General features: G+C 27.5%; 1 protein-coding gene across 1 annotated transcript in view; it reads right to left on the bottom strand.

Annotated features, from left to right (window-relative positions):
* Window positions 1–2,432: 2,432 nt before the first annotated feature.
* Window positions 2,433–12,494, bottom strand: part of LOC149151476 (uncharacterized) — a 120,051-nt gene continuing 109,989 nt past the window's right edge. Inside the window, exon 3 of the transcript XR_016263204.1 lies at window positions 2,433–2,611. The gene's annotated coding sequence lies outside the window, so the exon portion shown is untranslated. The remainder of the gene's footprint in view (window positions 2,612–12,494) is intronic.

Here is a 12,494-nt window from a genome sequence, read left to right on the forward strand (position 1 = left end):
ACCCTTCTTTCGGTTCGCGTTAGAAGAAGTATTGGAGGAATGGGAAGTGAATTTATATATTTCAAACACTCCCCATATATGCCATATATGGAGTGTTTTCACCTATATTTCAAACACTCCCCATATATGCCAAGACATATGAACACGCATGAACATATTAGAGGTTGCAAACATAGCATATTAAAGATATTAAAAATAAGTGGCATATATTGAGGGACTAAATTTATATTAAAAATGTTATTAATTTATATTAAAAATGTTATTTTTTCCTTTCACTGAGTCCTTTATAAATACCATTTTTTTGAGTATTTAAATGAAATATTCAAAATTTATTTTCTTATTTTTATAAATTTAAATTATTTATTTTAAAATAAAATAAAAAATTAATCTAATGGAAAATTTTAGAGGTAATATTTGTAAGTGAGTTCATTTTCCATATGTTTTCCAAAAAAAATGGTTTAATTTCTATTTTTTATCTAAATGGCTCAAATTTTATAGTATATAATCATTTTGCTTTAAAAATTGTTAAATGTTTATATAGAGATTACATAAAATTATTATAAATTTGAATATTTTTACAAAAATATCACCAAATATTTTATAGATGGCATATCATGGATTAGTTAGATTCATCAAGATTTCTAAATGTTAAGATAAATTTCCATGTTTAAAATTTTCCTGGGTAAAAAGTAATTTTTTATTATTTATTAAAATTTATTTTTTATTAAAAAACCAATTCGTTAAAAATGTTATAAACATTTAAATATAGTTATTTGATATATAAAGTTTTCATTACATTATTTACTTAAGTTTTTAAGGCAAATTACAAAATATCAAACGTAGTACATAGTAAAATAATACAAAATTTTGAATATACTACATAGTATAATAATAGATATGTTTTTCACACAAATTAGTTGAATTTCAATGAATTAATATTAGTTTATCATAATTAATTTAAATTTTATTTACATAATATAATAATAGATATGTTTTTCACACAAATTAATTGAATTTCAATGAATCAATATTAGTTTATCATAATTTATTTAAATTTTATTTTCAACTAATTAATGCATATGTTTTCTCTAAACAATTTTAAAATGACATGTATGTTTTCGCTAAACAATTTTGAAATGACATGTTGAGGGAATTGGACTCCATTTTAGTTAAAAGTAGGTTCAATCCTCAATATATTTGTACATAGATTTTGCTTAAAAAACTAAACTATGAAACAACATATCTTGGGGTTTTACTTTTGTTTACCCAAAATTTGGATAATTCACTAATGCTTATGTGCACCTACACTCAATGATCATTGGTTGAACAATCTCCCTGAATTATATTGTTGATAAGAAAGCCTTAGGTTATATGTTCATATTTAGACTACTCCATAGATGTTAACATCTGCTCTGAAGGGTGTATTGACTTTTAGTGAGGTGTATTGACCTTTAGTGAGAGTAGTGGTCGAGGATGATCCATCTAAATATTCTAAGGAAAAAAAAGACTTCTATAAGATTTTTCTTTAAATTTTGTGGGTACCTATAAATTTCATTGTTCTTATATAAATATTTTAATGAAAAATAAGTAAAAGGAAAATAAAAATTTAACATAAAGATATGCTATATGAAAATTACTTATAATATTTAAATACCATAATTAATATTTTAATATTATATATCTATATAAATTAAATAAAATTAAAAATAAATATTAACATAATTAAATGTAATCAAATAAAAAGAGAAAATAAAGAAGCAAAATTTGTAATTCTCAAATGAAATAAAAGATGTTTTTCCATATATGATATAAACTTTCAGAAAATAAAGAACTAAATTTTGTATATGATATAAACTTTCAGAAAATAAAGAACTAAATTTTGTAATTCTCAAATGAAAAGTGTTTTCCCATATATAATGTAAACTGTTTAAAGTATTATATCAATATTTTATCATAATCAAAAGTTAATTATATTATAAACCCATTTACAAACATTGAGAGGTGCCTTCCGTACATTGAGAATTGCATTCTCTAATCATTTATCTCTATTCTCCCACTTCCTTCCAAAGTTAAAAGACTCAAAATAATGGTCAAATAAATAAACCCACGTTAACAATGACAATTTATTGTGCTAAATAAATAAATAGATAGTCCATTGTGAGTGTTGCAAGAGATATTTTGTTTCTTTCATCGACAAAAATGGAAGCCAAAGATTGGAGCGATTTTTAGTCAAAAAAAATAAAATTCCTAGGTCAAATAAAACAATTCTTAAAGTAAAAATTTACTTTTCATCATAAAACTCTCTAAATCATTTTTCAAATAATATTTATCATAAAACTCTCTAAATCATTTTTCAAATAATATTTATCTATATTTACTTTATTAGAAATAATAGACTTTATAGATTTTTCTATTCCTCTTCCAAAGCCTCTATTCCTCTTAATTGTATCTTGAATTGATTCGAACATGTGATTGGGAATGTCATGCATCATGCGATTCATCATGACTCTGCTGATTGCGTCATGAGTTAAAACTCTGTTATTGGACGGTAAAATACAGATTCTCCCTGTCTGTCTGCGTTTTTGCGGTCATGACAAAAAGTGGCATAAACCTGGAAAAACAGAAGTGTGCGAATCTTGATGATAAAGCCCAGTCAGTTGAAAATTTGAAGGTCAGACTTGTGGTGAGGGCTCCAAATTTAACTTTTCGTTTTATTTCTATGGAAAGGCGATTATCTCCGCTAACTGATAAAAACAGCAATCTGACACTTGTTAATATTAAACTTGTAGTATATGTGTCATGTATTTTGATTACAGTCTATTTCTTCAGCATACATTTCATCCCAAAAAGATAGTGATTTGTGTATTTTTCACTAATTCCATCTTTTTAGTTCTCATAAAAGTGTTGTATGTTCAACTATCCGTCTTAACTTAGTCCATATTCTGCATCGTGAAAATCTGCCATTAGTCTTCATATATTTAGTAAATAAAAAAGTCCAGTATCTTTGATATGTCCAATTATCCTCATTATGTTCTCAAATGTATTAATATTCTTGTAGTATATGTGTCATGTATTTTGATTACAATCTATTTCTTCAGCATACATTTCATCCAAAAAGATAGTGATTTGTGTTTTTTCACTAACCATCTTTTAGTTCTAGGTACATAAGTGTTGTAGTTCACTATCCGTCTTACTTAGTCCATATACATCAAAAGAAAACACAAAATGTATTCATCTTCTTATAGTAAAAAAAGTCCATGTGTCCATCATTACTCATTATTATCTTCTAACTCTTCGAGAAGTTGATGCTTCCAACATTTGTCTTTACCCCATGATCAAATGTTGTAAAAAAAACTTACCATATTCTTTCCCAATACCTTTTTTGGATAGTAAATATGCAGTCCAGTTCTATTCTTTGTAAATGTGATCAATGTTGATGTGTTGGTATGTGCTTACCATCTTCTTGATTAGCTTCATCCAATTTTTCAAAAATGCAGGGTTGAATTTATTATGTCCCTTTGATAATGCCTTTTGCATCCCCATAGACCTATAGGCTCTTCAATCCCAACCATTTCCCTGCTATCAACACTAGCCATAGCCCCACTATCTCTCCCTTGCCTTATTGTTCGTGCCTGACCCCCTTCCCACCAAAAGTGATAGTTTTTTCTCGGGTGAGTGATTATATAAACCCCACATCCACATTTCCTCCCACAACAAGCTCCATGTAAGGTGATTATATAAACCCCACATCCACATTTCCTCACACAGCAAGCTCCATCAAAGAAACCCACTGGGAGCGTATGCCATATATTTTTCCAAATGATTCTTTTATGCATGTTTGCAACTTGAGTTGATCCAAACTCCAAGAAGTAGGCAACAATTTTGATTACATCCTCCCTCTATTCTAAAAAATGATCCATATAAGATATAGTGGGAGAAAACTAAATTAGTCATGAGATTTAATCCACTTCGATATGCAGCTTCTTAATGTAGTGAAATGTTGCATTGGCATGATGCCAAAGGTGTCCAATACCCCTTCCCAAACAGCCATCGTGTATGGGCAATGCGGAAATAAATGTGCATTATCCTCACAACTTTTCTTACAAAGGAGGCAAATCTCGAGCCCATGTGTCGTTTCCATTTCAATACTCTAGCAAAAGCTGAAACACTTGATTTTGTTGGGATATTCCCTTTGCAAATTTTCTGAATCTAGGAGTGATGTCCCAATGCCTCCCTAGGGACGGGCTTCCAGGTAGATAAAGGAATTGATTTAGACTCCATTGCAGGAAATAAATGACCTTATATTTCTTTTACCAAAAAATGCCCATTTTTCAAATAATTAAATGTCCCTAGTACTTTATTTATTTATCTACACCCTAACAAAACATGCGATTGATATTTTAATAATTATGTGATGGTAATCCCAGCAAAGCTAGAAAACACATAAAAAAAAAATAATTATATATAAATGTTAAAGTAAAATATAATTAAAATTCAACAATAAAATAAAAAATTTAATTGTATATAAATTTTAAAATAAATATAATTAAAATATAGAGATGAATAAATAGGTACTATCCAAATTATATATAAAATAGATGCACAGATTAGGGTTTCTTGATTTTTTTTTTTCCAAAAAAAAATCAGATTATTCAACACAATCCAGAATGATGGATACCCAATATACTAAAATTTGGCAACTACAATTTAAAAAAATCTAACTATTCAACACCATCTAGACCCATGGATACCCAGAATACTAACGTTTGGCAACTGTAAATTTATTTTTTTTCAATTTAAGAAAAACTATAGATTACAGCATTTGACATGACTTAAAAGGAATCGAGGGTGCTGCAAGTCACTTTCATGTCAATAATAAATATTTGCCACCTTCCAACCATGCAAAGGTCACCTTTCGTCTATAAAGGATATGTGCCAAAAAAAAATTATATATATATATATACCCAGTGAACACATGGCTACGACTCAACACGTCGGACCATATCTCGACTGTACCTGTGCACGCACTACTGCAAATGGATTTTGACTGTTTTGTTTTATGTGATTCTCAATTAAGAAAGCATTCTCGCAAATCAGAACTATTGCCATTAATGCAAAACATCAACTGATAGTACACTATGTCTGTTCAGTAATAGAGTGAAAATATTGCTTCTCTATCACCCGAAACCAACATAGGATCATTGTCGGTCCTGCAATAGAGAGGAAAGCCTGCAAAACCTTTTTGAATTTCCCTAAATGTGAGTACGTGAAAAAACAATAGTTTCCTGTCCTTTTTTTTGGAAAATCTAGTTTGATTAGATTTCAAATTTGTTCATAAAATTATGGAAAATTTAATAAAATCTTACAATTTTTTGTAAATCTAAATTATATTGGTCAAACATTAATATTTTGAATCTTAAAAAAATTATAATATTAAATTCTTTTATATCATTAAAAAAAATTCAAACACTCTTATTATCAAAAATTTTGATTTATTTGGACTAATAAATTTAGGGCCTATATAGACAACGCCCTTCTTTAATGATGATATTGTTTCGGAGATTCCAGTGATTTTTAAGATATCTATGTATGAATATTAAAATATTCAAAATTGTGTATAACCTTTTGAATTTTGTATTATAGACAACGCCCTTCTTTAATGATGATATTGTTTCGAAAATTCTAGTGCTTTTAAGATATCCATGTAAGAATATTAAAATATTTAAAATTGTCTCCAACCTTTTGAATTTTGTATTCAATTTGAATATGAAGAAAGAAAATTATATATATGTATGGATATTAAAATACTTAAAATTGTGTACAACCTTTTTCTCTATTTTTTTTTAAAGCGAAACGATGTTTTGAATTTTGTATTCAATTGGAAAAACCACAAAGAAAATTAAATATTAATGTATTGAATGGTGAATAAATTTCAATAGCAAATTGTATTGAATATGAATGTACATTAATATCGTGTGACCTAAGCATCTTTATTTAGGAATGGGGGGTTCTTCTAGGGTAGGATCTCTTCTAGAAATTGGGATTTTTGTAGGGTAGGTTTTTCTAGTGAAAAGTTGACATGGTTGGAATATCTTTGAGACTGTTTTCGAATGGAAGATGCAGACTATTAAATAAGTATGGTTTGTTTTAAATATAAATATTATATTTAATAAAATAAATTTAAAATTTATATATTTCTAATTATATATATTAATGATAGCTTAAGTTTAAAGCTTATTATATAATATATTAATGTAATTATATAAATAATTTAATTATATAAATTAAATAATTAGTAAATATTGAAGAAAAATTATTATACATTTTATATTGTTAAAATTAAAAAATTATAAAATTAATTAAGTTATATTTTTGTTTTAAGTTTTTATATGTAACTCAAGGTTTGTTAGCATCTTCATGTTAGGTAAATGACAGGTCTTAAATTTTGAGACTAGGTGGCAACCATGTGTCACTAGTCTTAGCCAATATTTCTCAGAGAAGGACACATGGTGGCATCCGGAAACACCACTCAAAATCTAGAAGGATATCTCCATCATTGTCCCAATTCTGTGGCAATTCAAACATTCTCTCCAACATTCCACTTTGCATGTGTCTTGTTGAGGTGGGAGTGGAAAAGCTCGAGGATACAAAATGCATAAGGTTCAACACAGTAGGCAAGAAATTATGGTTCAAGAATGGGGTTGACTCAGGCAAGGTGGTATAGGGTAAGGGCAAGGTGGCAAAAGTTTGATCATGACATTCAGTCACACATTCATCGACTGGTAGCTTCCATGGAGGCAGAGGAACAAAAACACATTGAAAATTGCCATTACGCAATTAGAAATCAGATTTCCCACCATCTATGGAATAATAAAGAGGCCCGGGAAGGTGCATAATGTAGAATGGTAGAGGTAAAATCCAACCTAAACCATACTCACATTTCTCTAAGAAATCTCTTTCAATCGATGGTCATTCCATTTCTTCCCCTCTTACCAACTCAAGTGTCCACCAACTCTTTAGAAAGATCTGGAGCTATGGATTCCTCTCTCTTGACAATCAATCTATCCAACCTTAATCCTCGAGTAGCTTAGGAAAAGAAACAGGGGCATGTAAACAATGGAGGCTCCCCAATCCATAAGAGTTCAGAGCATAAGGAAGTCAACCAGACCTATGTTGCTCAGACCTCCAAATGTGAAACCTCTCAATAGGAGGCAGACCTCTATACAAGTAGAGAATTGATTGAATGAGAGTGTCATCCTTGGCCACTTGAAGGATATGACGAATCATTCGAATACCTAGAACTGTTAGACCAAGCAAGGAAGGACAAGGCCAAGCACAACCAACTTCAAAAGGATCAAGCTTCAAGCAACCAATGCCAACATGATCATGTCAAGGTTCAAACTCATCAATCCTCTTAACCTCTTATGGGAAAGGCTCAATTTGTCTCTTAATTCTCTTAGGTTTCATAGTTATTTCAATTATCTCAGTCATCATAGTATCTGCAATTTCTATTTTGTCTCAGTTTTGAACTATTTTAAACTGATATCTAAACTCTTTGATGGACCATCTCGTTTCCCTATCACAAGAAGATTGTCTCTATTAAGTTTACTACATGATAGGATAGGTATTTTGCAAACATTTCCTCCCCCGAACACAAGTTTTACTAGTTCATCCTTGCTTGTACTTTATGTAAACTATTTTTGGTAATATAAAGATCTTAGCTTGATTACAAAAAAAAAAATTATGAATAGAATTAATATATATTTTAAACATATTTACATTTAAAAATTATCTACCAAGATTCTTAACTATAGAGCTTTACCCCCACTTTACAATAGAAATTCTTAGTATGTAAATAGGCTTTGTTACAATATCATAGACCAAAACCATGACTCTTTAATAACACATGTCCCAAAAATCATAACTCATTTCATATGACACTTGTTCAAATGATATTTTTCTTAATTAATCAATTTACTTAAAAAAGAAAAATAGGGTTAACTACTATCGAGATAATCTCAACTTTTAATTTGTGAATACTACTAAAAATATTCTAAAATATTAAGTGGAAGTTAAATCATTTTCATCCACCTAATAATTATTAAAAAATAAATTAAATCTTAAATCCCTACTATGAAAAGGCTTAATAATATATAGTAGATGACTATATTTTATTTTTTTTCATTTTTGGTATATTTTATACTAAAATTTCAACTATGGACTACCTTGTTACTCTTAGGATCATGTTCAAAGATTTCCACAATAATAAAATAAATCCCCTATATTGTTTCATTAACTTTAGAAAAACATTTCATACAATACACATGAGAAAACTTTGAAATAGGTTGGAAGACATAAATTTTCATTTTGAGTTGAGGGTTGCTTTGACAGGGTTGTATGAGAATATTATTTCTAAGGTTAGAAACACTAATGGCTAGTGAAAGAAGTTAATTGTAATGTTGGGGTGAAGAAAGGTTGTGCATGCCCCCTATAATTTTTGGCATATACATAAACATGTTAGAATATTTTTTGGAAGAAACAAGTCTTGGTGACCCAACTCTGAATAGTCATTCATTATTCTCTTCTCTACAATGATGATATTGTTTTAATTGAGGGACTCCTATGACCTTTACCGGAATATAGAAATCTTCCATGACTTATACTCCAATATGGGTATGAATGTTAACATTGAAAAAACACAAAGTTACAATAATTAAATCCAAAAACATCACCTATGATATTTTTCATTAAAAAATAAGAACTTGGAGGAAGTGTCTTCATACAAATATCTTGGAATTAATATTTCATGACAACGTTAACTGTAATTACACCATTGAGAAAAGTATAAATGGAGAATGTAAAACTTATTATGATATTGAAAGAAAAGTATAAATGGAGAGTGGAAAACTTATTATGAGATTGAAAATAATTGTAAACGGATGAATCTTTGCATGTATGAGATTAAAACAAAAAAACTCATTCTTGAGAATCTTGTTATTCCTATTATTTTACATGGATGTGAAGTTTTGGAGTACACCATCTGACTAGAGAATCATGGACAAAGATAGAATAGATCCAAAATGAATTTTATAACTTATAATCTCAACATTAAAGGAAATACACACTATCAAGCCTTTTCCTAATAAGGACAATTTAAACAAAATATAACACAAGAAGCTTTCTAAAATGACTTTAAACTCTAGATAAGCCTCAAAACCACATTCCACCTTCATCTCAAGTAGGAATGGTAAAAGGATGTCCAACATTTGGCTAAATCATTAGGGAATAATGGAAGAAATAATATCTTAAACTAATGATAATATTAAAAATATTATTTTATCAAAATTTAGGGAGAAATTCCAATGTGATAACTAGTTAGCTCAAAAAAAGAAATTAAGATATTTTAACTAGGTGATAAACCATAATCTAGAACATAAAAAACATATATTTTCCTTAATTAGTGTAAAGAAGAAAATAAACATTCTTAAAGTAAGAACAAACTCTAGTGAACTCCATAAATAAATTGGTCATTAAGATTCTAACATCATTGTGACACTAGGAGGGTTGAAGATGAAACTTGCACTCTCGTATTTTGTTAGTATATACACAAATTAACTCTTAGTTTCAAACTCTTCGTCACACTACCAATCTTTCTAACTTTTTAAATCACAAAAACTATAATAATTATAAAACACTTCTCAATATTTTTTAGCAAAAAAAAATAAAATAAAAAATCAAGTAATATCTTACTTTTTAAAATATAATAAACTAGTTAATAATTGAAATCCTTATCATCATCATAACATCATTATAATTCAGATAAATTTCATATTAATATAAAAATTTTAATAAATTACTATGATCTAATTATTACTTTTATTTAAAATATCAAATATTTATATAATATCTAAAATTATTAAATTATTATTAATTTAACTATCATATAATCAAAATAATTAATAGAAAATTAAAATTAACTTCGCTAGGAGCTTATTTGGAAAGAAATGTGAGTAGTTTCAGGTTTCGTGTTCTAATCCCTTTGTTACTTATTAGGACGAGTGTGTTGTGATGACATAGTTCCCATAAAATTAGAGCGGTAATCATAGAATTAGAGTAATAGCACTTAGAACTCACCCTTGTCACACTATTATAAGTCAAATGGAAAATAACCCATTACTAATTCTCCTAATTACCCATATATAATTTAATTATAACTTTTCTATTCATTTAATATAAAAATTCGAAAATAGCATCTTACTAATATTATTAAACTATTACTTTTATTAAAATATTTAATTAATTATACATATATTAAAATTAATGGAGAAAGCTCCATTAATTATTAGGTATTGCATATCATTCATAAATATCTTGATATTAAATTAAATAGTGGAGAAGTTTTAATAAAATATAAACTATTTGCTCTCAGTGACATTGCTTTATTTTGATGTCACTTCGGTATGCATTGGTTGGAATATGATTTCAATAGGGTGGAAACGACTTTAAATTTAGTTAAATAGGTTAATTATTGTGTTAATTATAGATTGTTATATTCTTTTAAAATATTATTAATATATCCATTAATGTAGGTAATGTTTAGTGAAATGTTTAGTGAAAGTTAAATTTAATTAATAATTATATTAGTTAAGATAAGTATTATTCCGTGAAAGTTAAGTTTTATTAATATATTTTAAATGATTTTGAAAATATAAATTAAAAATTGAAATAAAAATATTTTGAATAACAAATTATATTTTAATTTTTTATTAATTTTAATATTAAAAAAATTATAAATTTAATTAGACATATATTATAATAAATATCTTTGTATTTAATAAATAATTTAATTAATAATAATTAATATGTCTCTTGAGTAAATTTTAGTTGGCTATTATCGTGATATGAAGTCTTGTGTAAATTAAGAGATCCAAGGTTCAAATTCTCTAAAAGTAATTTAATTTATGGAGAGAAGGACATGTCATAGGCCTTAGAGGTATAGTGGTAGTAGCTAGAATCAACTCCATGGCATGCGAGTATGAGCTTGACCCACTTCATTATTCCTCTGGTAATAATAATAATAATAATGATGTTAATTTTTTAAAAAACTTATTAAATAATAAGTGAATTACATATAAAAGAAAATGGATAAAACTTATAAAAACTTAAGGAAACAATGTTCATAATACATTAAAGAATAGCATTTGAAATGAAATCAATTAAAAAGATAGCAAATGAATTAGATAAGAAAGCATATACATAAAACTTATCAATAACAACAAATCAATGTTCATAACATATTGAAGAATACATTTTGAAATGAAATTAATAAAAAAGATTTTAAGAAAATTTAAATTAATAAAAAAGATAACAAGTTAATTGGATATGACAACATCTGCATAAAACTTATCAAAAACAACAAATCAATGGCCATAATATATCAATAAATAGTCTTTGCAATGGAATCAATATCTTTTAAGAGATTCAATAAAATTGTAATCAAGTGTTAACGATTAATAAGAATTGGATGACAATATAATAAAAGGAAAAGACAAATCACAATTCTTTTTTCACTTTAAATAACACATCCATTAAGATCATATTCATATTGTAAAATATTTAAAAGAAAAGATAAAAATTAAGAAATCAAAAAAGTTGTTTAACAAAATACATTTAATAAATTAATGAGAGTATCAATAGTACAAGAGTATTATTTAATTTTTATTTCTTTAAATTTAATAAGGTTTAGAGTTATCTAGAATAATAAAAGTAGGATTCATGAGTTAATTTATTTCATATATCATGTAATGTAAAGAATGTATAAAGTAAGCATATAATTGGGGGAGTTAAGTACTTTAGGGATAGTGGAGATACTTAGGGTATTAGATTTGATATTTTTTGGGACTGGAAAATACAAACAATTCACTCATTGTTTATGCAATTCTTTATTATTTGTATAAATACTATGGTTTTGAATTGAATGGGCATGTAGTACCGAAAGATTGAATTGTCTAATTGTTTGGGTCTCTATTTTGATATCAAAAGAAAAAATAAAAGAAATCTTGGAAGATTGAGTTGGAAGAAAGATTATCATATTTCAATCTCATCTATATGTATGAATAAAGATCAAACTTATGCTTTTGAGTGTGTTCTATAAAATTAATGTGACATAAACATAAACATATACTATAATAATTATCTTTGGAGCCCACCAACCTTCCAAACCACCAAACTATGCTAATGTGTTTTGACACTCACCATTCTATGTGTATCACCTTCCAAACCACCAAATTATGCTAATGTGTGAGTGTCATGGTTTGGAACCCACCAACCTTCCAAACCACCAAACTATGCTAATGTGTTTTGACTCTCACCAAATTATGCTAATGTGTTTTGACACTCACCATTCTATGTGTATCATTTGATGTGTCATGGTTTGGAACGCACCAACCTTCTAAGCCACCAAACTATGCTAATGTGTTTTGACAGTCACCATT

This window comes from Pinus tabuliformis, chromosome 9, assembly GCF_031772625.1.
Source record: "Pinus tabuliformis cultivar Carrire ecotype Pingquan chromosome 9, CPIR1, whole genome shotgun sequence".
NCBI classification, from domain to species: Eukaryota; Viridiplantae; Streptophyta; class Pinopsida; order Pinales; family Pinaceae; genus Pinus; species Pinus tabuliformis.